Source organism: Crinia signifera, chromosome 11 (genome assembly GCF_055691185.1).
Source record: "Crinia signifera chromosome 11, ASM5569118v1, whole genome shotgun sequence".
NCBI lineage: Eukaryota > Metazoa > Chordata > Amphibia > Anura > Myobatrachidae > Crinia > Crinia signifera.
This window is the reverse complement of record NC_139227.1, coordinates 82,943,079-82,969,398: the sequence shown is the minus strand read 5'-3', so window position 1 is coordinate 82,969,398 and position 26,320 is coordinate 82,943,079. Positions and strand designations below refer to the sequence as shown.

General features: G+C 51.1%; 1 long non-coding RNA gene across 2 annotated transcripts in view; it reads left to right on the top strand.

Moving 5' to 3' along the window:
- Nucleotides 1-26,320, top strand: part of LOC146046239 (uncharacterized) — a 40,649-nt gene that overhangs the window by 240 nt on the left and 14,089 nt on the right. Inside the window, exons 2-4 of one of the 2 annotated variants that reach the window (XR_014465802.1) lie at nt 18,839-18,974; nt 20,599-20,729; nt 22,817-22,990. This is a non-coding gene — a long non-coding RNA (uncharacterized LOC146046239). Of the gene's footprint in view, nt 1-18,838; nt 18,975-20,598; nt 20,792-22,816; nt 22,991-26,320 lie in introns of those variants that run through there. The other variant, XR_014465801.1, reaches the window with a different exon arrangement.

The following is a 26,320-nucleotide window of genomic DNA, read 5'->3' as shown; positions in this document are numbered from 1 at the left end:
TACACCAAAGCCCGCCTTGTGAATGGTTGGCTGTTGCAGTAACATCCACAAACTAACATCCATTCACAGGCCAGGGGGGAACGGCCACATCTTTTGATGGTTGCCGACCATTGAAGGATGTGGTGCGTGCATGCAAATAAAAGTGACTTTCAAGGCACTTACATATGTGGGCACACTGGGAAGGAAATGGGGGGGCAGCTGACATCCGGTGATGTCAGCAGCTGCCCACCCCCCGCATCATGGCCTCATTAGCATGAGAACGCCCTGAGTTCTTATAGGAACGTCCATGAAACACTCCCATATGCTAATGGGGCCACCCCCGCCCGCTGTCCTGCTTGCGTATGCACAGTGCCACCACCGTTCCCTGCGTGGCAACCAGAATAAGGGCCATAATGAGTTTTACAATCACATTTGCTGGAATGTAAGTAGAGATTTGTCCATAGGAGTTTTGTAGACACTACCATTTACATAATGAACAAATGACATCTGCATAGAAAATGGGGTCTACAGATCATACTGTATATAAGGTGTGCCAAAATGAAAAGGGAGACTACGGTTGTATGTAAACAATATTTTAATCAAAGAATATTTAATTACAGTTCATGTGTAACATTACAACTACACATAATTGACATTGATGCAATGATCCAGCGCGTAACAAGGGAGTGGATGGATTCAGTGTAGAAACTCCTTGGTTGCTGATGAATCCAGGTTTCCACGGTCTCCTGCACCTCCTTGTCACAGGTGAACCGTTCATCTTTACGTGTTTGTTTTTTAAGTGGCCGAAGATATTGGAGTCACATGGGGAGAGAACTTCACCATGCAGCGTAAATGTATATTTATAGAGAATATAACATCAGTTCTGGCCTCCATCCGCCCCAAGTTGCCAGCCTTTGATGTTATATTTTATATAAATTCAGCTTCGGTCACATATGATAAGTTGTTCACAGCAGCTGATCATGTGGGATCCTCAAGCAATGCAAAAAGCAGGAGGAGGTGCTTACCACCCCCTGCTGGCATTTGTGATCATATCAAACTGCGTTGCAATGGCAGTGTAGCGGGTCATTGCGACCATTGGTCGGGGTGTTCCTATACGACTACAGCTTAAGTAAGTCTCATCTTACTCAGTCTTGCAGTCGCAGGCTGGCTTGCGAGGTGAAGAAAACTTCACCTTGCAGCGTAAGTGTATATTTATATAAAATATAACATCAGTTCTGGCCTCCATCCGCCCCAAGTTGCCAGCCAATCACTCACCTTTGATGTTATATTTTATATAAATTTAGCTGAGCTTCCAGTACGGGGCGGAGAAAGGGCGCCATGATGGCGGAGGGGGAGGACGGATGGCGGCACGGTGACTACTCCCCCCCCACCCCGGCCGGGGCGGGCACACTGCAACGGCAGGAGATGCACGGAGATGCGGCACTTGATGACGCCACACTGGACCAGGCCGCAACCAGCGGCGCACAGCTCAGCCCCCGGGTACGGCACCATAGGCTCAGGACCCGGCCACAGGCACGGTCCCCGGCATGATGACCCCCGAGGCGATGGTGGCCCCCATCGGCACCTGGAGGCGGCTTCCGGCCAGGACAGGGAAAAGATCAGGCCCAAGCTGCTGTCCATCAGCAGATGCAGGAGTCCGCAGCGACCAGTGGCGCCTCATATGGCTGCCTAGGCGCTGTGCAGCTCGGCGGGTATGTGTTCCCTGTGTGATACTGTACTGTCCCGGCTTATATTGTTACATACCTGGCTGCTGCAACGACCAGTGGTGCCGCTGATGGCTGCCTAGGTGCTGTGCAGCTCGGCAGGTATGTGTTCCCTGTGTGAAAACTGTACTGTCCCTGCTTATTAGTGTTCACTCTAGCAGTTAGAGAGGGCAGGGCGCCGGGGGCGGACCGGGCCGCCAATGTCACAAGAGGGGCATGCCCGGTCCGCTGCCGTCATCAAGGGGGGCGGGCCCGGCCACCGCCGTCACCAAAGGGGGCGGGCCCGGCCCCTCCGAAGTCGGTGTGCTGCTGAGGAAGCGCTGGGCATCGCCATCTACGGCGGCACTTTGCTTCCCCGTGAGGCTGTTTTAGCGGGGCGCTGCTAGAGCTAAAGCAGCCTAGCGGGAACACTACTTATATCGTTACCTACCTGGCTGCTGCAGAGACCAGTGGCGCCACTGATGGCTGCCTATGCGCTGTGCTGCTCGTCGGACATGTGGTCCCCGCATGTAATGTCTCAATGTAATGTATGTAATGCCTCCCCCCCTACCTTATCCATGCTTGATGCTGCACTGTAAATCCCCAAAAAATTCCTAGTGTGCGCAAGCACACATGGCTAATAAAGTTAATTCTATTCTATTCTATTCTTGGGTCGCAAATGATAAGCAGCTTATCATGTGGGATCCTCAAGCAATGCAAATGCAGGAGGAGGTGCATACCACCCCTTGCCGGCATTTGTGATCAAAGCAAACTGCGATGCAATGGCAGTTTAGAGGGACATTGTGACCATCGGTTGCAGTGTCCCTCTATGGCCTACAGCTTAAGTAAGTCTCCCCTTACTCAGTCTTGCAGTCGCAGGCTGGCTTGCAAGGCGAAGAAACTTCACCTTGCAGTGTAAATGTATATTTATATAAAATATAAAATCAGTTCTGGCCTCCATCCGCCCCAAGTTGCCAGCCAATTCCTCGCCCTTGATTTTATATTTTATATAAATTCAGCTTGGGTTACATATGATAAGCTGCTCACAGCAGCTTATCACGTAGGATCCTCAAGCAATGCAAATGTAGGAGGAGGTGCATACCACCCCTTGCCGGCATTTGTGATCATATCAAACTGCGATGCAATGGCAGTTTACAAGGACACTGCGACCATCGGTCACGTTCACCCTCTATGACTACAGCCTAAGTAAGTCTCCTCTTACTCAGGCTTGCAGCTGCAGGCCGGCTTAATTTTTGGACTTCACTTGATGCGCGCGATGTATTGCACGTTATAGATAGAAAGTTAGAGCATGTGACATGTGTCCTGTGTGTTAAGGTACCAGGAGTACCTTGTTGTGTGAAGAAGCCGATGGTCCATGGTCCCGGACTGCTACGGCCGTACCGTTCGCACAAGCTGATCTACGTTCTTCCTAGGTCAGTGTCCTGTACACTCTCACGTGGTGACAGCCGCATGCAGCTGGCAGTCATAGCCATTGCTGGGGAGCGATGATTTAGGCAGGCTGTCAGTACGTTTAAAGTGCAGACATGCAGCAAGTTGGTATCACAGATGTGCAGCAGGTTGGTGTCACAGATGAGGCGGGAATCTTTTGGAAGCGCGTTTCGAGCGCTCAGGCCGGCTTTGTCAACCTGGCTAAAGTGCTCAGATTTTAAGAGGCTTTAGAGAGTTGATGTTCCGGTCTCTCGGTCTCCAGTACTTGATGGACAGACCAATCCTTGGGATGCGTTTCGCCGCACTCAGGGTTGCTTTTTACAGGACGCCTCCCCACTTAAGCGCTGCAGACACCATTTATTTCCCAGCATAGAGAACAGGTCTGAATCAGGCTCTCAGTTTGGATTGCATATGATAAGCTGCTTGCAATAGTTTATCATGTGCAATCCTTAAGCAATGCAAATGAAGGAGGAGGTGCATTCCACCCCCTGCCTCCATTTGCCATTGTATCAAACTGTGATTGCAGTTTAGAAGAACATCGTGACCATCGGTGGCTGTGACCCTTTGCGACTGCAGCCTAAGTAAAGGGGCATACACACGTAGAGATCTGTGCTAAGCAATTTTTCTAAGCAATTTTGCTGGTGTCGATCTTCCATGGGGAGCACATATACACGCAGAGATTTGTGCTAAGCAATAATAGTGGGTGGATATTACCAGAGGGGAGGTTTTGTTTTCTTTTTTTTTCTCATATTTTACTGATGTCGTATGCATACGTATTTTTTCAATACGAATTTGTATTTATCAGCCATTAAATACTAATTCGTATCAGCAGAAGCCTACATGGATCATTCAGATCCGTGCAAGTGTCAGTGTAAAAAATAAATATTTTTTAAAAAATGTCATCAAAGGGTGCGGGTCCAGCCGCCGCCATCATCAAAGGGGGCAGGCCTGGCCCCTCCGAAGTCGCTCCGCTGCCTTGTAAGTGCCGGGTATCGCCGTCTACAGCGGCGCTGGGCTTCCCCATGAGGCTGTTTAAGTGGGGCGCTGCTAGAGGGGCAGGGCGAATTTTGCCCTTTAAAAATGTGGTCCCCGCATATAATGTCTCAATGTAATGTATGTAATGCCTCCCCCCCTTAGCCATGATTTATGCTGCACTGTAAATCCCCCAAAAATTCCTAGTGTGCGCAAGCACACATGGCCAATAAAGTTGATTCTATTCTATTCTTGGGTCGCAAATGATAAGCAGCTTATCATGTGGGATCCTCAAGCAATGCAAATGCAGGAGGAGGTGCATACCACCCCTTGCCGGCATTTGTGATCAAATCAAACTGCGATGCAATGGCAGTTTAGAGGGACATTGTGACCATCGGTTGCAGTGTCCCTCTATGGCTACAGCTTAAGTAATTCTCCCCTTACTCAGTCTTGCAGTCGCAGGCTGGCTTGCAAGGCGAAGGAACTTCACCTTGCAGCGTAAATGTATATTTATATAAAATATAAAATCAGTTTTGGCCTCCATCCGCCCCAAGTTGCCAGCCAATTCCTCGCCTTTGATTATATATTTTATATAAATTTAGCTTGGGTCACATATGATAAGCTGCTCACAGCAGCTTATCACGTGGGATCCTCAAGCAATGCAAATGCAGGAGGAGGTGCATACCACCCCCTGCCGGCATTTGTGATCATATCAAACTGCGATGCAATGGCAGTTTACAAGGACACTGCGACCATCGGTCACGTTCACCCTCTACGACTACAGCCTAAGTAAGTCTCCTCTTACTCAGGCTTGCAGTCGCAGGCCGGCTTAATTTTTGGACTGCACTTGATGCGCGCAATGTATTGCACGTTATAGATAGAAAGTTAGAGCATGTGACATGTGTCCTGTGTGTTGAGGTACCAGGAGTACCTTACTGTGTGGAGAAGCCGATGGTCCATGGTCCCGGACTGCTACGACCGCACCGTTAGCACAAGCTGATCTACGTTCTTTCTAGGTCAGTGTCCTGTACACTCTCACGTGGTGACAGTCGCATGCAGCTGGCAGTCATAGCATTGCTGGGGAGCGATGATTTAGGCAGGCTGTCAGTACGTTTAAAGTGCAGACATGCAGCAAGTTGGTATCACAGATGTGCAGCAGGTTGGTGGTCACAGATGAGGCGGGAATCCTTTGGAAACGCGTTTCCGGCTTTGTCAACCTGGCTAAAGTGCTCAGATTTTAAGAGGCTTTAGAGAGTCTATGTTCCGGTCTCTCGGTCTCCAGTACTTGATGGACAGACCAATCCTTGGGATGCGTTTCGCCGCACTCAGGGTTGCTTTTTACAGGACGCCTCCCCACTTAAGCGCTGCAGTCACCATTTATTTCCCAGCATAGAGAACAGGTCTGAATCAGGCTCTCAGTTTGGATTGCATATGATAAGTTGCTTGCAATTGTTTATCATGTGCAATCCTTAAGTAATGCAAATGCAGGAGGAGGTGCATTCTACCCCCTGCCTCCATTTGCCATCGTATCAAACTGTGATTGCAGTTTAGAAGAACATCGGGACCATCAGTGGCTGTGACCCTTTGCGACTGCAGCCTGAGTAAAGGGGCATACACACGTAGAGAATCTGTGCTAAGCAATTTTTCTAAGCAATTTTGCTAAGCAACTTTGCTGGTGTCGATCTCCATGGGGAGCACATATACACGCAGAGATTTGTGCTAAGCAATAATAGTGGGTGGATATTACCAGAGGGAGGTTTTGTTTTTTTTTTCTCATATTTTACTGATGTCGTATGCATACGTATTTATTCAATACGAATTTGTATTTATCAGCCAATAAATACTAATTCGTATCAGCAGAAGCCTACATGGATCATTCAGATCCATGCAAGTGTCAGTGTAAAAAATTAATATTTTTTAAAAAATGTCATCAAAGGGTGTGGGCCCAGCCGCCGCCGTCATCAAAGGGGGCGGGCCTGGCCCCTCCGAAGTCGCTTCGCTGCCGGGTAAGCGCCGGGTATCGCCGTCTGCGGCGGCACTGGGCTTCCCGTGAGGCTGTTTAAGTGGGGCACTGCTAGAGGGGCAGGGCGAATTTTGCCCTTTAAAAATGTGGTCCCCGCATGTAATGTCTCAATGTAATGTATGTAATGCCTCCCCCCCCCCTTAGCCATGATTTATGCTGCACTGTAAATCCCCCAAAAATTCCTAGTGTGCGCAAGCACACATGGCCAATAAAGTTGATTCTATTCTATTCTATTCTTGGGTCGCAAATGATAAGCAGCTTATCATGTGGGATCCTCAAGCAATGCAAATGCAGGAGGAGGTGCATACCACCCCTTGCCGGCATTTGTGATCAAATCAAACTGCGATGCAATGGCAGTTTAGAGGGACATTGTGACCATCGGTTGCAGTGTCCCTCTATGGCTACAGCTTTAAGTAATTTTCCCCTTACTCAGTCTTGCAGTCGCAGGCTGGCTTGCAAGGCGAAGGAACTTCACCTTGCAGCGTAAATGTATATTTATATAAAATATCAAATCAGTTCTGGCCTCCATCCGCCCCAAGTTGCCAGCCAATTCCTCGCCTTTGATTTTATATTTTATATAAATTCAGCTTGGGTCACATATGATAAGCTGCTCACAGCAGCTTATCACGTGGGATCCTAAAGCAATGCAAATGCAGGAGGAGGTGCATACCACCCCCTGCCGGCATTTGTGATCATATCAAACTGCGATGCAATGGCATTTTACAAGGACACTGCGACCATCGGTCACGTTCACCCTCTACGACTACAGCCTAAGTAAGTCTCCTCTTACTCAGGCTTGCAGTCGCAGGCCGGCTTAATTTTTGGACTGCACTTGATGCGCGCGATGTATTGCACGTTATAGATAGAAAGTTAGAGCATGTGACATGTGTCCTGTGTGTTGAGGTACCAGGAGTACCTTGTTGTGTGAAGAAGCCGATGGTCCATGGTCCCGGACTGCTACGGCCGTACCGTTCGCACAAGCTGATCTACGTTCTTCCTAGGTCAGTGTCCTGTACACTCTCACGTGGTGACAGCCGCATGCAGCTGGCAGTCATAGCCATTGCTGGGGAGCGATGATTTAGGCAGGCTGTCAGTACGTTTAAAGTGCAGACATGCAGCAAGTTGGTATCACAGATGTGCAGCAGGTTGGTGTCACAGATGAGGCGGGAATCCTTTGGAAACGCGTTTCCGGCTTTGTCAACCTGGCTAAGTGCTCAGATTTTAAGAGGCTTTAGAGAGTCTATGTTCCGGTCTCTCGGTCTCCAGTACTTGATGGACAGACCAATCCTTGGGATGCGTTTCGCCGCACTCAGGGTTGCTTTTTACAGGACGCCTCCCCACTTAAGCGCTGCAGTCACCATTTATTTCCCAGCATAGAGAACAGGTCTGAATCAGGCTCTCAGTTTGGATTGCATATGATAAGTTGCTTGCAATTGTTTATCATGTGCAATCCTTAAGTAATGCAAATGCAGGAGGAGGTGCATTCTACCCCCTGCCTCCATTTGCCATCGTATCAAACTGTGATTGCAGTTTAGAAGAACATCGGGACCATCAGTGGCTGTGACCCTTTGCGACTGCAGCCTGAGTAAAGGGGCATACACACGTAGAGATCTGTGCTAAGCAATTTTTCTAAGCAATTTTGCTAAGCAACTTTGCTGGTGTCGATCTCCCATGGGGAGCACATATACACGCAGAGATTTGTGCTAAGCAATAATAGTGGGTGGATATTACCAGAGGGGAGGTTTTGTTTTTTTTTTCTCATATTTTACTGATGTCGTATGCATACGTATTTATTCAATACGAATTTGTATTTATCAGCCAATAAATACTAATTCGTATCAGCAGAAGCCTACATGGATCATTCAGATCCATGCAAGTGTCAGTGTAAAAAATTAATATTTTTTAAAAAATGTCATCAAAGGGTGTGGGCCCAGCCGCCGCCGTCTTTAAAGGGGGCGGGCCTGGCCCCTCCCGAAGTCGCTTCGCTGCCGGGTAAGCGCCGGGTATCGCCGTCTGCGGCGGCACTGGGCTTCCCCGTGAGGCTGTTTAAGTGGGGCACTGCTAGAGGGGCAGGGCGAATTTTGCCCTTTAAAAATGTGGTCCCCGCATGTAATGTCTCAATGTAATGTATGTAATGCCTCCCCCCCCCTTAGCCATGATTTATGCTGCACTGTAAATCCCCCAAAAATTCCTAGTGTGCGCAAGCACACATGGCCAATAAAGTTGATTCTATTCTATTCTATTCTTGGGTCGCAAATGATAAGCAGCTTATCATGTGGGATCCTCAAGCAATGCAAATGCAGGAGGAGGTGCATACCACCCCTTGCCGGCATTTGTGATCAAATCAAACTGCGATGCAATGGCAGTTTAGAGGGACATTGTGACCATCGGTTGCAGTGTCCCTCTATGGCTACAGCTTAAGTAATTTTCCCCTTACTCAGTCTTGCAGTCGCAGGCTGGCTTGCAAGGCGAAGGAACTTCACCTTGCAGCGTAAATGTATATTTATATAAAATATCAAATCAGTTCTGGCCTCCATCCGCCCCAAGTTGCCAGCCAATTCCTCGCCTTTGATTTTATATTTTATATAAATTCAGCTTGGGTCACATATGATAAGCTGCTCACAGCAGCTTATCACGTGGGATCCTAAAGCAATGCAAATGCAGGAGGAGGTGCATACCACCCCCTGCCGGCATTTGTGATCATATCAAACTGCGATGCAATGGCAGTTTACAAGGACACTGCGACCATCGGTCACGTTCACCCTCTACGACTACAGCCTAAGTAAGTCTCCTCTTACTCAGGCTTGCAGTCGCAGGCCGGCTTAATTTTTGGACTGCACTTGATGCGCGCGATGTATTGCACGTTATAGATAGAAAGTTAGAGTATGTGACATGTGTCCTGTGTGTGAGGTACCAGGAGTACCTTACTGTGTGGAGAAGCCGATGGTCCATGGTCCCGGACTGCTACGGCCGTACCGTCCGCACAAGCTGATCTCCGTTCTTCCTAGGTCAGTGTCCTGTACACTCTCACGTGGTGACAGCCGCATGCAGCTGGCAGTCATAGCCATTGCTGGGGAGCGATGATTTAGGCAGGCTGTCAGTACGTTTAAAGTGCAGACATGCAGCAAGTTGGTATCACAGATGTGCAGCAGGTTGGTGTCACAGATGAGGCGGGAATCCTTTGGAAACGCGTTTCGAGCGCTCAGGCCGGCTTTGTCAACCTGGCTAAAGTGCTCAGATTTTAAGAGGCTTTAGAGAGTTGATGTTTCGGTCTCTCGGTCTCCAGTACTTGATGGACAGACCAATCCTTGGGATGCGTTTTCGCCGCATTTAGGGTTGCTTTTTACATGACGCCTCCCCACTTAAGCGCTGCAGACACCATTTGAGGGGGGAGATAGAGGGTGAGGGCAGAGACTCTGAGGGGGGAGTTATAGAGAGGGTGAGGGCAGAGACACTGAGGGGGGGGGAGTTGGAGAGAGGGTGGCAGAGATGCTGAGGGGGGGAGTTAGAGATTGGGTGAGGGCAGAGACACTGAGGGGGGAGTTAGAGAGTGGGTGATGGCAGAGAGGCTGACGGGGGGTTAGAGAGAGCGTGAGGGCAGAGACGCTGAGGGGGGAGTTAGAGAGAGGGTGAGGGCAGAGACACTGAGGGGTGAGTTAGAGAGTTAGTGAGGGCAGAGAGGCTGAGGGGGGAGTTAGAGAGAGGGTGAGGGCAGAGACGCTGAGGGGGGAGTTAGTGAGGGCTGAGGGGGGGAGTTAGAGAGAGGGTGAGGGCAGAGACGCTGAGGGTGGAGTTAGAGAGAGGGAGAGGTCAGAAACGCTGATTTGGGAGTTAGAGAGAGGGTGTAGGGCAGAGACGCTGAAGAAGGAGTTAGAGAGTGGGTATGGGCAGAGTCTGGGTATGGGCAGAGAGGCTGAGGGGGAGTTAGAGTGAAGGTGAGGGCAGAGATGCTGAGGGGGAGTTAGAGAGAGGGTGAGGGCATTAACGCTGAGGGGCGAGATAGAGGGTGAGGGCAGAGACTCTGAGGGGGGAAGTTATAGAGAGGGTGAGGGCAGAGACACTGAGGGGGGGGAGTTAGAGAGAGGGTGAGGGCAGAGACGCTGAGGGGGGGAGTTAGAGAGTTAATGCGGGCAGAGAGGCTGAGGGGGGAGTTAGAGAGAGAGGGTGAGGGCAGAGACACTGAGGGGGGAGTTAGAGAGAGGGGGGAGTTAGAGAGTGGGTGAGGGCAGAGAGGCTGAGGGTGGAGTTAGAGAGAGAGGGTGAGGGCAGAGACGCTGAGGGGGGAGTTAGAGAGAGGGTGAGGGGGAGTTAGAGAGAGAGGGTTAGGGCAGAGATGCTGAGGGGGGAGTTAGAGAGTTAGAGCTGAGGGGGGAGTTAGAGAGAGGGTGAGGGCATTAACGCTGAGGGGGGAGATAGAGGGTGAGGGCAGAGACTCTGAGGGGGGGAGTTAGAGAGAGAGGGTGAGGGCAGAGACACTGAGGGGGGGGGGAGTTAGAGAGAGGGTGAGGGCAGAGACGCTGAGGGGGGAGTTAGAGAGTGGGTGAGGGCAGAGACACTGAGGGGGGAGTTAGAGAGTGGGTGAGGGCAGAGACGCTGAGGGGGGAGTTAGAGAGACGGTGAGGGCAGAGATGCTGAGGGGGGAGTTAGAGAGTCAGGGCGGAATTCTCTAAGCTAAAAATGCGGTAAAAACCCGTTATCGGGGTCTTTACCGCATTTTGGGATGCTGTAAGCATCCCCCGCCGGGTTATCGCGGCGGGGGCATCGCCAGAAAAATCTGGCGATGCCCCATAGAAGCCAATGGGCTTCTATCGCACCCCTCCGCCGCCCCGCGCCGTCCCCCGCCGCCCCGCATCGCCCCCTCACCTGTGTCCGGGCAGCACAGCGCAGTGCTGCCCGGACCTGTGAACTCCTCCCTGCACTAATCCTCTTCCGGGTGCAGGGAGGAGGAGAGCCCGGCGCAGCAGCAGCAGCGCCGGGTGTGGGAGGGGAGGGGAGAGCCGCCGGGACCTGCTGGGACCCGGCGACTCTCACCGCAAAGGACAGCTCTTAACGCAAGAGCTGTCCTTTGCCTTAATTATCGCATATTTTACAGCATATGCGATAATTAAATATGCGATGCGCGGCGAAGGGGGGCGGAGATTCTTAGAGAATCTCCCCCTTAGTGAGGGCAGAGAGGCTGAGGGGGAGTTAGAGAGAGAGGGTGAGGGCAGAGACAATGAGGGGGGAGATAGAGAGAGGGGGGAGTTCGAGAGGTGGGTGAGGGCAGAGAGGCTGAGGGGGGAGTTAGAGAGAGAGGGTGAGGGCAGGGGCGCTGAGGGGGGAGTTAGAGAGAGGGTGAGGGCAGAGAAGCTAAGGGGGAGTTTAAGAGTTAGTGAAGGCAGAGAGGCTGAGGGGGGGAGTTAGAGAGAGGGTGAGGGCAGAGAGGCTGAGGGGGGAGTTAGAGAGAGAGGGTGAGGGCAGAGATGCTGAGGGGGGAGTTAGAGAGAGGGTGAGGGCAGAGAAGCTGAGGGGGGAGTTAGAGAGTTAGTGAGAGCAGAGAGGCTGAGGGGGGAGTTAGAGAGAGGGTGAGGACAGAGAGGCTAAGGGGGGAGTTAGAGAAAGGGTGAGGGCAGAGACGCTGAGGGGGGAGTTAGAGAGTTAGTGAGGGCTGAGGGGGGGAGTTAGAGAGAGGGTGAGGGCAGAGACGCTGAGGGGGAGTTAGAGAGAGGGTGAGGGCAGAGACACTGTGGGGGGAGTTAGAGAGTGGGCAAGGGCAGAGAGGGTGAGGATAGAGATGCTGAGGGGGGAGTTAGAGAGTTAGTGAGGGCAGAGAGGCTGAGGGGGGAGTTAGAGAGAGGGTGAGGGCAGAGAGGCTGAGGGGGGAGTTAGAGAGAGGGTGAGGGCAGAGACGCTGAGGGGGGAGTTAGTGAGGGCTGAGGGGGGGGAGTTTGAGAGAGGGTGAGGGCAGAGACGCTGAGGGGGGAGTTAGAGAGAGGGTGAGGGCAGAGACGTTGTGGGGGGAGTTAGAGAGTGGGCAAGGCAGAGAGGGTGAGGGCAGAGACGCTGAGGGGGGAGTTAGAGAGAGGGTGAGGGCAGAGACGCTGAGGGGGGGGGAGTTAGAGAGTGGGTGAGGGCAGAGACACTGAGGGGGGAGTTAAAGAGTGGGTGATGGCAGAGAGGCTGAGGGGGGGGGGGTTAGAGAGAGGGTGAGGGCAGAGACGCTGAGGGGGGAGTTAGAGAGAGGGTGAGGGCAGAGACGCTGAGGGGGGAGTTAGAGAGTTAGTGAGGGCAGAGAGGCTGAGGGGGGAGTTAGAGAGAGAGGGTGAGGGCAGAGATGCTGAGGGGGGAGTTAGAGAGAGGGTGAGGGCAGAGAAGCTGAGGGGGGAGTTAGAGAGTTAGTGAGGGCAGAGAGGCTGAGGGGGGAGTTAGAGAGAGGGTGAGGACAGAGAGGCTGAGGGGGGAGTTAGAGAAAGGGTGAGGGCAGAGACGCTGAGGGGGGAGTTAGAGAGTTACTGAGGGCTGAGGGGGGAGTTAGAGAGAGGGTGAGGGCAGAGATGCTGAGGGGGAGTTAGAGAGAGGGTGAGGGCAGAGACGCTGTGGGGGGAGTTAGAGAGTGGGCAAGGGCAGAGAGGGTGAGGGCAGAGATGCTGAGGGGGGAGTTAGAGAGTTAGTGAGGGCAGAGAGGCTGAGGGGGGAGTTAGAGAGAGGGTGAGGGCAGAGAGGCTGAGGGGGGAGTTAGAGAGAGGGTGAGGGCAGAGACGCTGAGGCGGGAGTTAGAGAGTTAGTGAGGGCTGAGGGGGGGGAGTTAGAGAGAGGGTGAGGGCAGAGACGCTGAGGGGGGAGTTAAAGAGAGGGTGAGGGCAGAGACGTTGTGGGGGGAGTTAGAGAGTGGGCAAGGGCAGAGAGGGTGAGGGCAGAGACGCTGAGGGGGGAGTTAGAGAGAGGGTGAGGGCAGAGAAGCTGAGGGGGGGGAGTTAGAGAGTGGGTGAGGGCAGAGACACTGAGGGGGGAGTTAAAGAGTGGGTGATGGCAGAGAGGCTGAGGGGGGGGGGTTTTGAGAGAGGGTGAGGGCAGAGACGCTGAGGGGGGAGTTAGAGAGAGGGTGAGGGCAGAGACGTTGAGGGGGGAGTTAGAGAGTTAGTGAGGGCAGAGAGGCTGAGGGGGGAGTTAGAGAGAGAGGGTGAGGGCAGAGACACTGAGGGCGGAGTTAGAGAGAGGGGGGAGTTAGAGAGTGGGTGAGGGCAGAGAGGCTGAGGGTGGAGTTAGAGAGGGAGGGTGAGGGCAGAGACGCTGAGGGGGGAGTTAGAGAGAGGGTGAGGGCAGAGATGCTGAGGGGGGAGTTAGAGAGAGGGTGAGGGGGGAGTTAGAGAGAGAGGGTGAGGGCAGAGAAGCTGAGGGGGGAGTTAGAGAGTTAGTGAGGGCAGAGAGGCTGAGGGGGGAGTTAGAGAGAGGGTGAGGACAGAGAGGCTGATGGGGGAGTTAGAGAAAGGGTAAGGGCAGAGACGCTGAGGGGGGAGTTAGAGAGTTACTGAGGGCTGAGGGGGGGAGTTAGAGAGAGGGTGAGGGCAGAGATGCTGAGGGGGGAGTTAGAGAGAGGGTGAGGGCAGAGACGCTGTGGGGGGAGTTAGAGAGTGGGCAAGGGCAGAGAGGGTGAGGGCAGAGATGCTGAGGGGGGAGTTAGAGAGTTAGTGAGGGCAGAGAGGCTGAGGGGGGAGTTAGAGAGAGGGTGAGGGCAGAGAGGCTGAGGGGGGAGTTAGAGAGAGGGTGAGGGCAGAGACGCTGAGGCGGGAGTTAGAGAGTTAGTGAGGGCTGAGGGGGGGGAGTTAGAGAGAGGGTGAGGGCAGAGACGCTGAGGGGGGAGTTAGAGAGAGGGTGAGGGCAGAGACGTTGTGGGGGGAGTTAGAGAGTGGGCAAGGGCAGAGAGGGTGAGGGCAGAGACGCTGAGGGTGGAGTTAGAGAGAGGGTGAGGGCAGAGACGCTGAGGGGGGGGGGGGAGTTAGAGAGTGGGTGAGGGCAGAGACACTGAGGGGGGAGTTAAAGAGTGGGTGATGGCAGAGAGGCTGAGGGGGGGGTTTAGAGAGAGGGTGAGGGCAGAGACGCTGAGGGGGGAGTTAGAGAGAGGGTGAGGGCAGAGACGCTGAGGGGGGAGTTAGAGAGTTAGTGAGGGCATAGAGGCTGAGGGGGGAGTTAGAGAGAGAGGGTGAGGGCAGAGACACTGAGGGCGGAGTTAGAGAGAGGGGGGAGTTAGAGAGTGGGTGAGGGCAGAGAGGCTGAGGGTGGAGTTAGAGAGAGAGGGTGAGGGCAGAGACGCTGAGGGGGGAGTTAGAGAGAGGGTGAGGGGGGAGTTAGATAGAGAGGTTGAGGGCAGAGATGCTGAGGGGGGAGTTAGAGAGTTTGAGCTGAGGGGGGAGTTAGAGAGAGGGTGAGGGCATTAACGCTGAGGGGGGAGATAGAGGGTGAGGGCAGAGACTCTGAGGGGGGGAGTTATAGAGAGGGTGAGGGCAGAGACACTGAGGGGGGGGGAGTTAGAGAGAGGGTGAGGGCAGAGATGCTGAGGGGGGAGTTAGAGAGTGGGTGAGGGCAGAGACACTGAGGGGGGAGTTAGAGAGTGGGTGATGGCAGAGAGGCTGAGGGGGGGATTACAGAGAGGGTGAGGGCAGAGACGCTGAGGGGGGAGTTAGAGAGTTAGTGAGGGCAGAGAGGCTGAGGGGGGAGTAAGAGAGAGGGTGAGGGCAGAGACGCTGAGGGGGGAGTTAGAGAGTTAGTGAGGGCAGAGAGGCTGAGGGGGGAGTTAGAGAGAGGGTGAGGGCAGAGACGTTGTGGGGGGAGTTAGAGAGACGGTGAGGGCAGAGACGCTGAGGGGGGAGTTAGAGAGTTAGTGAGGGCAGAGAGGCTGAGGGGGGAGTTAGAGAGAGGGTGAGGGCAGAGACAATGAGGGGGGAGTTAGAGAGAGGGGGGAGTTAGAGAGTGGGTGAGGGCAGAGAGGCTGAGGGGGGAGTTAGAGAGAGAGGGTGAGGGCAGAGACGCTGAGGGGGGAGTTAGAGAGAGGGTGAGGGGGGAGTTAGAGAGAGAGGGTGAGGGCAGAGAAGCTGAGGGGGGAGTTAGAGAGTTAGTGAGGGCAGAGAGGCTAAATGGGGAGTTAGAGTGAGGGTGAGGGCAGAGAGGCTGAGGGGGGAGTTAGAGAGAGAGGGTGAGGGCAGAGACGCTGAGGGGGGAGTTAGAGAGAGGGTGAGGGGGGAGTTAGAGAGAGAGGGTGAGGGCAGAGAAGCTGAGGGGGGAGTTAGAGAGTTAGTGAGGGCAGAGAGGCTGAGGGGGGAGTTAGAGAGAGGGTGAGGGCAGAGACGCTGAGGGGGGAGTTAGAGAGTTAGTGAGGGCTGAGGGGGGGAGTTAGAGAGAGGGTGAGGGCAGAGACGCTGAGGGGGGAGTTAGAGAGAGGGTGAGGGCAGAGACGCTGTGGGGGGAGTTAGAGAGTGGGCGAGGGCAGAGAGGGTGAGGGCAGAGACGCTGAGGGGGGAGTTAGAGAGAACAGCAGTGTGGGCATGGACGATGGGGGGTGGTGCGAGTGATGGTAAGGCAGGAGAGAGTGGGGGTGCGCTGTTAGGCTATTGACCCGGGGGTGGTATGTGTATAACGCTTAATCCTCAATCCTTAAGCAGTGCAAACACAGGAGGAGGTGCATTCCACCCCCTGCCTCCATTTGTGATCATAACAAACTGCAATTGCAGTTTAGAAAAACATCACGACCATCGGTGGCTGTGACGCTGCGACTGCAGCCTGAGTAAGTCTCATCTCTCTCAGGCTTGCAGGTGTAGTTCTGGCCTCCGTCCTCCCCAGATAAGCCAGCCAAACCCTCGCCATTGATGTTATATTTTATATACATTTTTAGAAGATGCCTGATTCAGTTTGGATTGCACATGATAAGCTGCTCACAGCAGCTTATCATGTGGGATCCTCAAGCAATGCAAATGCAGGAGGAGGTGCATTCCACCCCCTGCCTCCATTTGCGATCGCTGGCTGCTCTACATCGCAAGCACCTCTGCAATCAGCAGAGGTGTTCGTTGTTCTGCGATGTGATCACATGTGCAGAAACCAAACATTGCGCATAATATGGGTTGGACTGGAGTTGGAGTGTGAGGGCAGAGACGCTGAGGGGGGAGTTAGATAGAGGGGGAGAGTTAGAGAGTGGGTGAGGGCAGAGATGCTGAGGGGGGAGTTAGAGAGAGGGAGAGGGCAGAGACGCTGAGGGTGGAGTTAGAGAGAGGGTGAGGGCAGAGACGCTGAGGGGGGAGTTAGAGAGAGGGTGAGGGCAGAGACACTGATGGGGGAGTTAGAGAGAGGGTGAGGGCAGAGCCGCTGAGGGGGGAGTTAGATATATGAGGGCAGAGACGCTGAGGGTGGAGTTAGAGAGAGGGTGAGGGCAGAGACGCCGAGGGGAGAGTAAGAGATAGGGAGAGGGCAGAGACGCTGATTTGGGAGTTAGCGAGAGGGTGAGGGCAGAGACGCTGAAGGGGGAGTTAGAGAGTGGGTATGGGCAGAGAGGCTGAGGGGGAGTTAGAGTGAAGGTGAGCGCAGAGACGCTGAGGGGGGAGTTAGAGAGAGGGTGAGGGCATTAACGCTGAGGGGGGAGATAGAGGGTGAGGGCAGAGACTCTGAGGGGGGAGTTATAGAGAGGGTGATGGCAGAGACACTGAGGGGGGGAGTTAGAGAGTTAGTGAGGGCAGAGAGGCTGAGGGGGGAGTTAGAGAGAGGGTGAGGGCAGAGACGCTGAGGGGGGAGTTAGAGAGTTAGTGAGGGCAGAGAGGCTGAGGGGGGAGTTAGAGAGATAGGGTGAGGGCAGAGACACTGAGGGGGGAGTTAGAGAGAGGGGGGAGTTAGAGAGTAGGTGAGGGCAGAGAGGCTGAGGGGGGAGTTAGAGAGAGAGGGTGAGGGCAGAGACGCTGAGGGGGGAGTTAGAGAGAGAGGGTGAGGGCAGAGACGCTGAGGGGGGAGTTAGAGAGAGGGTGGGGGCAGAGACGCTGAGGGGGGAGTTAGAGAGTGGGCGAGGGCAGAGAGGGTGAGGACAGAGACGCTGAGGGGGGAGTTAGAGAGAGCAGCAATGTGGGCATGGATGATGGGGGGTGGTGCGAGCGATGGTAAGGCAGTAGAGAGTAGGGGTGCGCTGTTAGGCTATTGGCCCTGGGGTGGTATGTGTATAATGCTTAATCCTCAATCCTTAAGCAGTGCAAACGCAGGAGGAGGTGCATTCCACCCCCGGCCTCCATTTGTGATCATAACAAACTGCGATTGCAGTTTAGAAAAACATCAGGACCATCGGTGGCTGTGACGCTGCGACTGCAGCCTGAGTAAGTCTCATCTCTCTCAGGCTTGCAGTTGTAGGTCGGCTTGCGAGACCAAGGAAACTTTGCCTTGCAGCTTAAATGTATATAAGATATAACATCAGTTCTGGCCTCCGTCCTCCCTAAATAATCCAGCCAAACCCTCGCCATTGATGTTATATTTTATATACATTTTTAGAAGATGCCTGATTCAGTTTGGATTGCACATGATAAGCTGCTCACAGCAGCTTATCATGTGGGATCCTCAAGCAATGCAAATGCAGGAGGAGGTGCATTCCACCCCCTGCCTCCATTTGTGATCGCTGGCTGCTCTACACCGCAAGCACCTCTGCAATCAGCAGAGGTGTTCGTTGTTCTGCGATGTGATCACATGTGCAGAAACCAAACATTGCGCATAATGTTGGTTGGATCGTACTTACCCAATCAGGATGAGAGTTGATGTTCCGGTCTCTCGGTCTCCAGTACTTGATGGGCGTTGGAGAACATACCGTAGTTGTTAGTTGAGGGGCGATGTTCTGCCACCTTGTGTAATTCGGGCTGACGGAGAAGCCAGGTGTTCTTCTGGAAGCTGGAAGTTGTTCTGTGGCTACTGATGGAGGTATCGGCTGCTCCTGTGTGAGATGATGTTATACCTCCTGCGCCTGGGGAAGTGATGTTACCTTCACTGTGGTGGCTGCAGGGAGAAGCTGGGAGTGAATGGGTCCTGCAGATGTTCTAACTTCTCCCAATCGATTCCCGTGAAGAATGGATGTTCTCTGATGTTGCCGTTCTCACCCAGACGCATCTCAGGGTCACCACACAGGAGCTGGAAAGAGGAACATGAGGGCAACTAAGTTTCTGTTCAGCTGCAGTCTGATTCCTTACAGCACATATTTGGGAGACATATTTCTCAAATGATTTTTAGCCTCGAAGAAAATAATCATTATTTTCCCCTAATCAGAGGATGTGTGTCTATGTAGTTTAGTATTCTTTCCCCCAACCTCTAGCAGGTTACTGCTTATCATGGTACCATTGGGGGTCATTCACTGGACTTGATTTGCTTACATTTGAATAGAAACAGGGAAAATGCCGGTGCTGTATAACGTGACCAGTGGTGTATGTCAGTGGTACAGTGACTGCTGCAGCAGGCATTGCTCTGGCTTGGAGTTTCCTTCACTTATTTGTGTGTGTCAGGGAGCCAGTAATGTAATCTGACTTATGTAACTACGTATAGCTTCCCCATGTACAGCTACATGACCGCTCGTAGAACAACTACATGGCTGATACTAGAGAATGGGGGTTCTGTATAAATAACAGACGCTGACACATTGTTTATGGCCTCTTTGTTACCTAGTGCTGAATGCTAAGTATGTTCTCACACTAACCTCTTCAATGATGTTTCTTGTATTCGGGCACAGATGACAGCCCGCCAAAGCCGAGATGTGGCACTCCTCGGGGGATTTTCCTGTTGTCATCTCGAATAGCACCACACCGAAGGAGTACCAATCCACTCCCGCATCATATGGCTCTCGCTTGATGATCTGTCAATAAAAGGTAAGAAGTTCACTCAATAACACTTTATAAACAGGAGAGCAGATCTGGGCACAATACGCCTGCCATCAGATGTTACACTGACAAAGACACATCTGGCACCCTGGTTGGGACACATGATATATTTCATACATACAGGCAGAGGCAATGATTTATATTGTTCTTTTATGCAGTGTGTTCCATTAGCCTTACTTACATCACAAGATAATTGGTTTATTACAATAATACTATGAGACCCAGTTATTATTTACTCAATACAAAATATTCCACTTTTATTCATCGTAGTGTAAGTTAACCCCTTCAGTGGTGTTTTTTGGGGGGGAGCGCTTCCTAACACCCCCCCACTGTATTACCCAGAGCCGAGCAGTGCCGCTGGGCATTCCATCAGCCGCTGCCCGGCCCTGAACCTGGCTGTGTGCGACATGACATTACAAGGTCACACCGCACACAGGCGGGGGAAGGAGGCAAGGCTGGGCAGCTGCTGAAGCCGAGCGTAGCACTGATCTCAGCGTGAACTGGAGCATAACCCGTAAAATTCTCGGGAGTGCCAATGAAGGAGTCAAAGGTATAAACCAAACCTGGAAAATCCCCATAGATACAAAAGTTCACTATGAACAACCCCTGCAAAATGATAAAAGGGATTGCCCTGGCTCTGCATTACCCAGCCAGCCACTCATAAACCACCAGTGTAGGAAAACACCTGTGATTGGCTGTCAGTGAAGGCAGATCATGATTAGATGCCATTTAGAACATAAAGCCGCTACTGTTTGTAGCAGGCACCTTTATACTGTACAGCCGACCTCTAATTTATTATAGCCTCACCTCTGGGGCAATGTAGCCACGTGTTCCAGCGTAGCCAGAGGTTTTGGGTGTGTTCTCCAACGCCAGCCCGAAGTCGGCGATTTTAATATGGCCGTCATGAAGCAGGATGTTCTCTGGTTTGATGTCTCTGTAATAGGAACAATTTCTTCATTAAGTACTTGTTAGCATGGACAGTATATGAAATACATAATACAGTAAGTGACTAAGGCTGCAGATATGTCCTCAGACACATATTAGGGCAAAGTCTCCTGGCGCATCTTAGTTGTGTTATGTTGTGACTAAGAGGCATTTGCTGGCAGATGCTGGATGCTGGCAGAGTTGCACGGGACCTGGGGTCTCACTGGCACTTACTCAGCATGGCGGATTGAGGCTGGCTATATGAGGATACATCTGGAAATGTAGAAAAGTGCATCTCCCAATTGATAAATGCCTGTTCCACATGGCCAGACCAGGGTGCAGTGTGTGCTATGAACAAGGTCCTAAAGCTGAGGGGGCACCAGGTTGCCCCTTATGCTCACCGAGCATGGATGACTGGAACGCCATATGTCTTCCCCAGAAATATGGAGTTTGTGTCTGTGCAGAATATAGCAAATATTATGGCATCAGTGCCAGTTCTTCTGCACATGGGTCTTCTGTGCAGGCAGTAAAATATCTTAACATACCTCTTATTTCTCAGTACACATATTAGCACTGAATGCACCGCAGAGTAATGTTATGTTTATAAGGGTGGAACTACTATGATTTATTCCCCACAATAAGAACAAGTACTAATGCAGCCCTTGTATTTTATGTTTATTTAAACAAGGAAAGAAAGTTAGTTACCGATGGATGAAGCCCATCCTGTGGAAGTGCTGGAGACCGGACACGATCTCGGCAGCGAAGACTCTGTTAAAGAAGAAATGTATCAATATTGTAACATCCCAAATCAGCCGTAGTGTATGGGCAGGATAGAAAGATGCAGTGTAGGATGGGGAATAGTGTAAAGGTGCCCACACACTAGTCCGAATTTGGCTACTTTTCACCTGATTCTGACGGATCGGGCTGAGAAATTGTGTAAAAGTGGCCAAATCGGGTGTGTTTGACATCTGATCCGATACGCGGTCCACTGTGCATCAGATCAAAGGTCGTACCTGCTGCATGTCCGACCTCCAACTCGGACCCACTGCGGGGAGCGGGGTCGCATGTGATACATCACATGGCAAAGGATCGTATGCGATACATCACATGCGATCCTCATGGGAAGGTTCCGGCCGAAGGGATTGGATGGCCATACTCTGCTGCAAGAAGAAGCGCATGGCCACCTTAAGAGCTATAGAAACGGCAAAAGAAAATACAGGTAGGATAAAGTCATAGTAGGAAAAGGCAAAGGGGTAGTTGTATGAGCAGTGATAAGGGAGGAGCAATGAGCCAGAGGAAAATTGGTCTATGGCAACCAATCCGCTACTCTGTATAATTTCATACTATGCAAATTACAGGCGTTAAGGTCCGTACACACGGTACGATTTATGTTCCGTATGATATTATATACTATTTCCCAGGAAAGTCCCAGTGGTCAGAAGCATAAGATTTGTGCTTATAATAACGTACAATGTGCATAAGATATCACATACGATATGACATCACAGCTATACTACACTATGCTATCTTATGCTTTCTAGCCAGAATTGAGTTGCATGCTCACCCGATCAGCTCCCTGCCAGACGACCGGTGGGAGCGTGCATCGTATGTCAGATAGGGCGTACACACAGTAAGATATAGTGCACTATCTAGCACGCTATTCAAAACTAGCTAGCTAGATTGTGCATTATATCTTACCGTGTGTACGCACCTTTACTTCAGTGCTGATTGGTTGCCATGGGCCACTTCTCTTCTGGCTCACTTCCTTATCACTGCTTCATCCCTATACCCCAAAGTGATGGGAGTCCAACAAGGAATAACATATATTGTACAGTGAATGTAAGGGCCCCCATACATTAGGACAAGTCGGACCCAATTCTCCTCCGAGCCACCCGTCAGCTCCCCGGGAGGCTCACATACAATTTAGGACTTGATGTGCCATTTTTTACATGTGATAAATTAGAAACAGTGGGGCCGCAGCGTTAATCAAATCAGTGCTGGGGCGGGCGGCGGTGACTAGATCATCAGTGTCCACTGTCCAGCGCCGCAGCGGGCGGGCAGGCAGCAGCTATTACATCTTGAAAAGAATTTGTCAAATGACTCTCTAGCTTTTGATTGGCTGAGATAGAGCACTCTCAGCCAATCAGCTGCCAAGGAGTGCTCTATCTCAGCCAATCATTAGCCGGGCAGTCATTTGACATGTTATTTTAAAGTTGTAATTGCCGCTGCTGCCGGCCCGCTACGGCGCTGGACAGTGGACTGGACACTGATGATCAGGTCACCGCCGACTGCCCCAGCACTGATCTGATTACCACCACCACCCGCGGCAGTGACAAAAAGCTTATGATCACCGGCTGGACGTCTTCCTCACGGCACCCCCTGGCCACTCATTTAAGAGCCGCCACTGCCCGCCCGCTGCAGGAGGTCGGACGTGATCGTACATGCTGCACATCCGACCTCCTGATCCGGTCCGATGGGCACGGGAACGCGCATCGAATCGGATCAAATGTCAAACACATGCGATTTTGGGCCTATTTTACGCGATTTAGCAGCCTAAGTGCTCAAATCGCATGAAATCGGTCCAACATCGCATAGTGTATGGGGGCCTTAGGTATGTGTGTTTGCTCATTTCCTAGACTGTAAGCTCCTCTGGGATTTTTTCTTGCACACAATCACACAGTTATACACCAGATTATGCATAGATCTTACGTTGCAGCTGTAGGCTCAAGACGCCCTCTTGATTGCAGCAGGTCGAATAAGTCTCCTCCGTTGGCGTAGTCCATGACGAATGCCAAGATGTTCTCGGTCTGGAAGGTCAGGAGGCCATGTACTAAGAAGGGGCTCCCAGATGTTGATTGTAGGGCCCTGGTCTCAATCCTTGTCTTCTCTTTTTCTCTCTCTGACAGTCCCTCGTTGTTCACGACCTTTATGGCGACATCCTTCTTGGTGGAGATCTCACGCGCCAGCAGGACCACTCCGTAGCCGCCCTCTCCTAACTCACGGCTGATCTTGTACCTGTCCATGAAGAGAGGTTCCTCCTTGTCTGGTGGTGAGACGCTGCTTGGTCCTTGTGGAGTAAAGTAAGAGACATTATGAAATTATTGTTTAACAGCTAAAGACACAGTAATATGATGAAAACTGAAGTGGGAATACTGGGACCACAACATAAAACAAACTGTAGGGTTTTACAAAGCTGAAGATACTTATAGCTAATCGGAAACATTTTTTAAATAATGGCACCTTGATCACTTTTGAGTTTAATAATTTTGTTGCGTAACTGATTAGTGCCTATTTGATATTGTAGGAATGGAGCATGTGCATTTATGTGTTGTAAGGAACTGGTAGTGATGCATTCTCATGCGAATTTAAGCAGGGAAATTATTGCTAGTGATCAAAAGGATTGCCTGGGGTTCTAGTGACCAAGCCAATTCCTCTGAGCTAATCCTGTAGTTACTGGCCATGCCGTTCTGGCACTAATCACATCGCCTGTAGTACATTTATAATGGCATTGAGCTACAATAGATGCCAACCATTACATTCGCCTTCATGTCCAAGTTTGACACGGGATATAATGCGTTTTGTTGTCCTATGAACAGCCTGAAAGGGTTTGCATCTGTATTCCTATATGTGAAATTCATGTTAACATACATTACTTTAGATTAAATATCTAATATTGTACCAAGTCCATAATTAAATGAAGGGAAAAAACAACCATGACACCATGGGGGGGAATTTACTAAGATGTGTATTCTACTTCACATGTGATGTTGCTATGGGCAACCAATCAGATCCTGTCTTCTAGAGGATGCTAAATAAATAAGAAGTAGATTGTGATTGGTTGCCTATAGCAACATCACATGTGAAGTAGCATACACATCTTAGTAAATTTCCCCCCATGAGTCATTACACCAGGTGATATCAGCCCTACATTCTTCAGTTATCACCATGGCTGTCTTCCCCAGGGGGGTTGGGCTGTCACGTATAAATGCAGGCACCGCCATCCTGGGTATTACCACCTTTAGTGCCAGTAAACCTAGAGCTATTCTGTAAACACCCTGATGTTTGGGTGTGGGGTTAATAAAGTAATAATAATAGTAATGTTAGGATTAGGCTAGGTAAAGGTAGAAGAACATTCATACTGTGTTTTCATTGTGTAAATGACACTGCGAATGCCGGCATATGCCTGTCACCAAACTGAGCTATACTGTAGGTTACAGCACCTTTGTAGTTGTGCACCTTTCTCCATAAATATTACAGTAGTTTTACTAATCCTTTTTTTGAGACTGTCTTTATCTGAATAACTGTAGTAACCAATGAAGTGAATATAAATTACATATAAAACATTATTTATATTTTTTTTTATATAAACAATATTCAACTTTGCCAATGTGAAAATGAACTACAGTGCAAGGACATCCAACTACATTTCCGCTTACCTGGTCTTGGCTGATCTTCATCCGGGTCTTTAGCCTCGCTTGCCGCTCTCTTTCTTTCTTCCAGCGATTCCTCCTCTCTGGATTTTCTTGATGAAGTGTTCTTCACTGTCTTCTGGTCTTTCTCCTGCATCTTGCTGCTGGACTCCTCAGGTGCTTCCTTTTCAGGCTTTCTTGATGTCTCCTTCCTGCACCTCTTCTTTCCGGCCATCTCCTCTGTGTTCTGGTCTGTCTTCTGTATCTTGCCGCTGGGTTCCTCCTCAGGTGCTTCCTTTTCAGGCCTTCTTGAGGTCTCCTTCCTTCTCCTCTTCTTCCCGACCATCTCCTCCATCTTCTGATCCGGCTCCTGCATCTTCCGACGGGTACACCTGATCCAATATGTGAACTTACCTCTGCTGATCAGGGTTACTGCGTCTTCCGACGGGTACACCTGATCCAATCAGTCGACTTACCTCTCCTGATCTGGCTCCTGCGTCTTCCGACGGGTACACCTGATCCAATTGGTCGTTTACCTTTCCTGATCTGGCTCCTGCGTCTCCCGACGGGTACACCTGATCCAATAAGTTGACTTTCCTCTCCTGATCTGGCTCCTGCGTCTTCCGACGGGTACACCTGATCCAATTGGTCAATTTACCTTTCCTGATCTGGCTCCTGCGTCTTCCGACGGGTACACCTGATCCAATTGGTCAATTTACCTTTCCTGATCTGGCTCCTGCGTCTTCCGACGGGTACACCTGATCCAATTGGTCAATTTACCTTTCCTGATCTGGCTCCTGCGTCTACCGACGGGTACACCTGATCCAATTGGTCAATTTCCCTTTCCTGATCTGGCTCCTTCGTCTTCCGACGGGTACACCTGATCCAATTGGTCAATTTACCTTTCCTGATCTGGCTCCTGCGTCTTCCGACGGGTACACCTAATCCAATTGGTCAATTTACCTCTCCTGATCTGGCTCCTGCGTCTTCCGACGGGTACACCTGATCCACTGAGTCAATTTACCTCTCCTGATCTGGCTCCTGCGTCTTCCGACGGGTACACCTGATCCAATTGGTCAATTTACCTTTCCTGATCTGGCTCCTGCGTCTTCTGACGGGTACACCTGATCCAATTGGTCGTTTACCTTTCCTGATCTGGCTCCTGCGTCTTCTGACGGGTACACCTGATCCAATAAGTCGATTTACCTCTCCTGATCTGGCTCCTGCGTCTTCCGACGGGTACACCTGATCCACTGAGTCGATTTACCTCTCCTGATCTGGCTCCTGCGTCTTCCGACGGGTACACCTGATCCAATAAGTTTACTTACCTCTCCTGATTCGGCTCCTGCGTCTTACGACGGGTTCACCTGATCCAGTAATTGGCTTTCTGTCTCCTGAAATCGCTTTTTCTCCCCTTCTCAATCCTCTGCTTGGGCTCCTGCTTCCTCCTCTGATGCTGTCTGCTGCAGAGATGCCAGTTGGAAAATAACTGCCACTCTCAGCTATGAAAGTGTATAGCTTGGGTCATGTGACCAGCTTGCTGCTCTCCCATATACACTCTATAGTATCCATGCTAATGGGTCTAATTTTATTTTTAGGATTTCTAAGTTGCTATAACTTACCCTGTTAATGTTATTTGTGCCTAATTTCAGTGAGATCCTATGTACATGTTCCTAATTTATAATCTAACTGCAGGAAAGGAACATTAAATGTACATAAATGTATGGCTGTAACTATTTCACCAACATAATACAATAGAATACAGCCCTCCGGGGTAGTGACAATCAGGTGCCTATGTTATTTCACTTTTAAATACATCTACTAAAATATCTGTTTTATAGGGATGGCCATCGTTGCCATTGCCATTGATGGCAATTCTGCAACTGGCCATCGATAGTGCTAAACTATGCAATGGATGTCCATCGATATTTTTACATATCGATGGTCATCCATTGTGTTTGATTGATTGGGCTGTGGGCCAATCAAAAGACGGGGGACGGG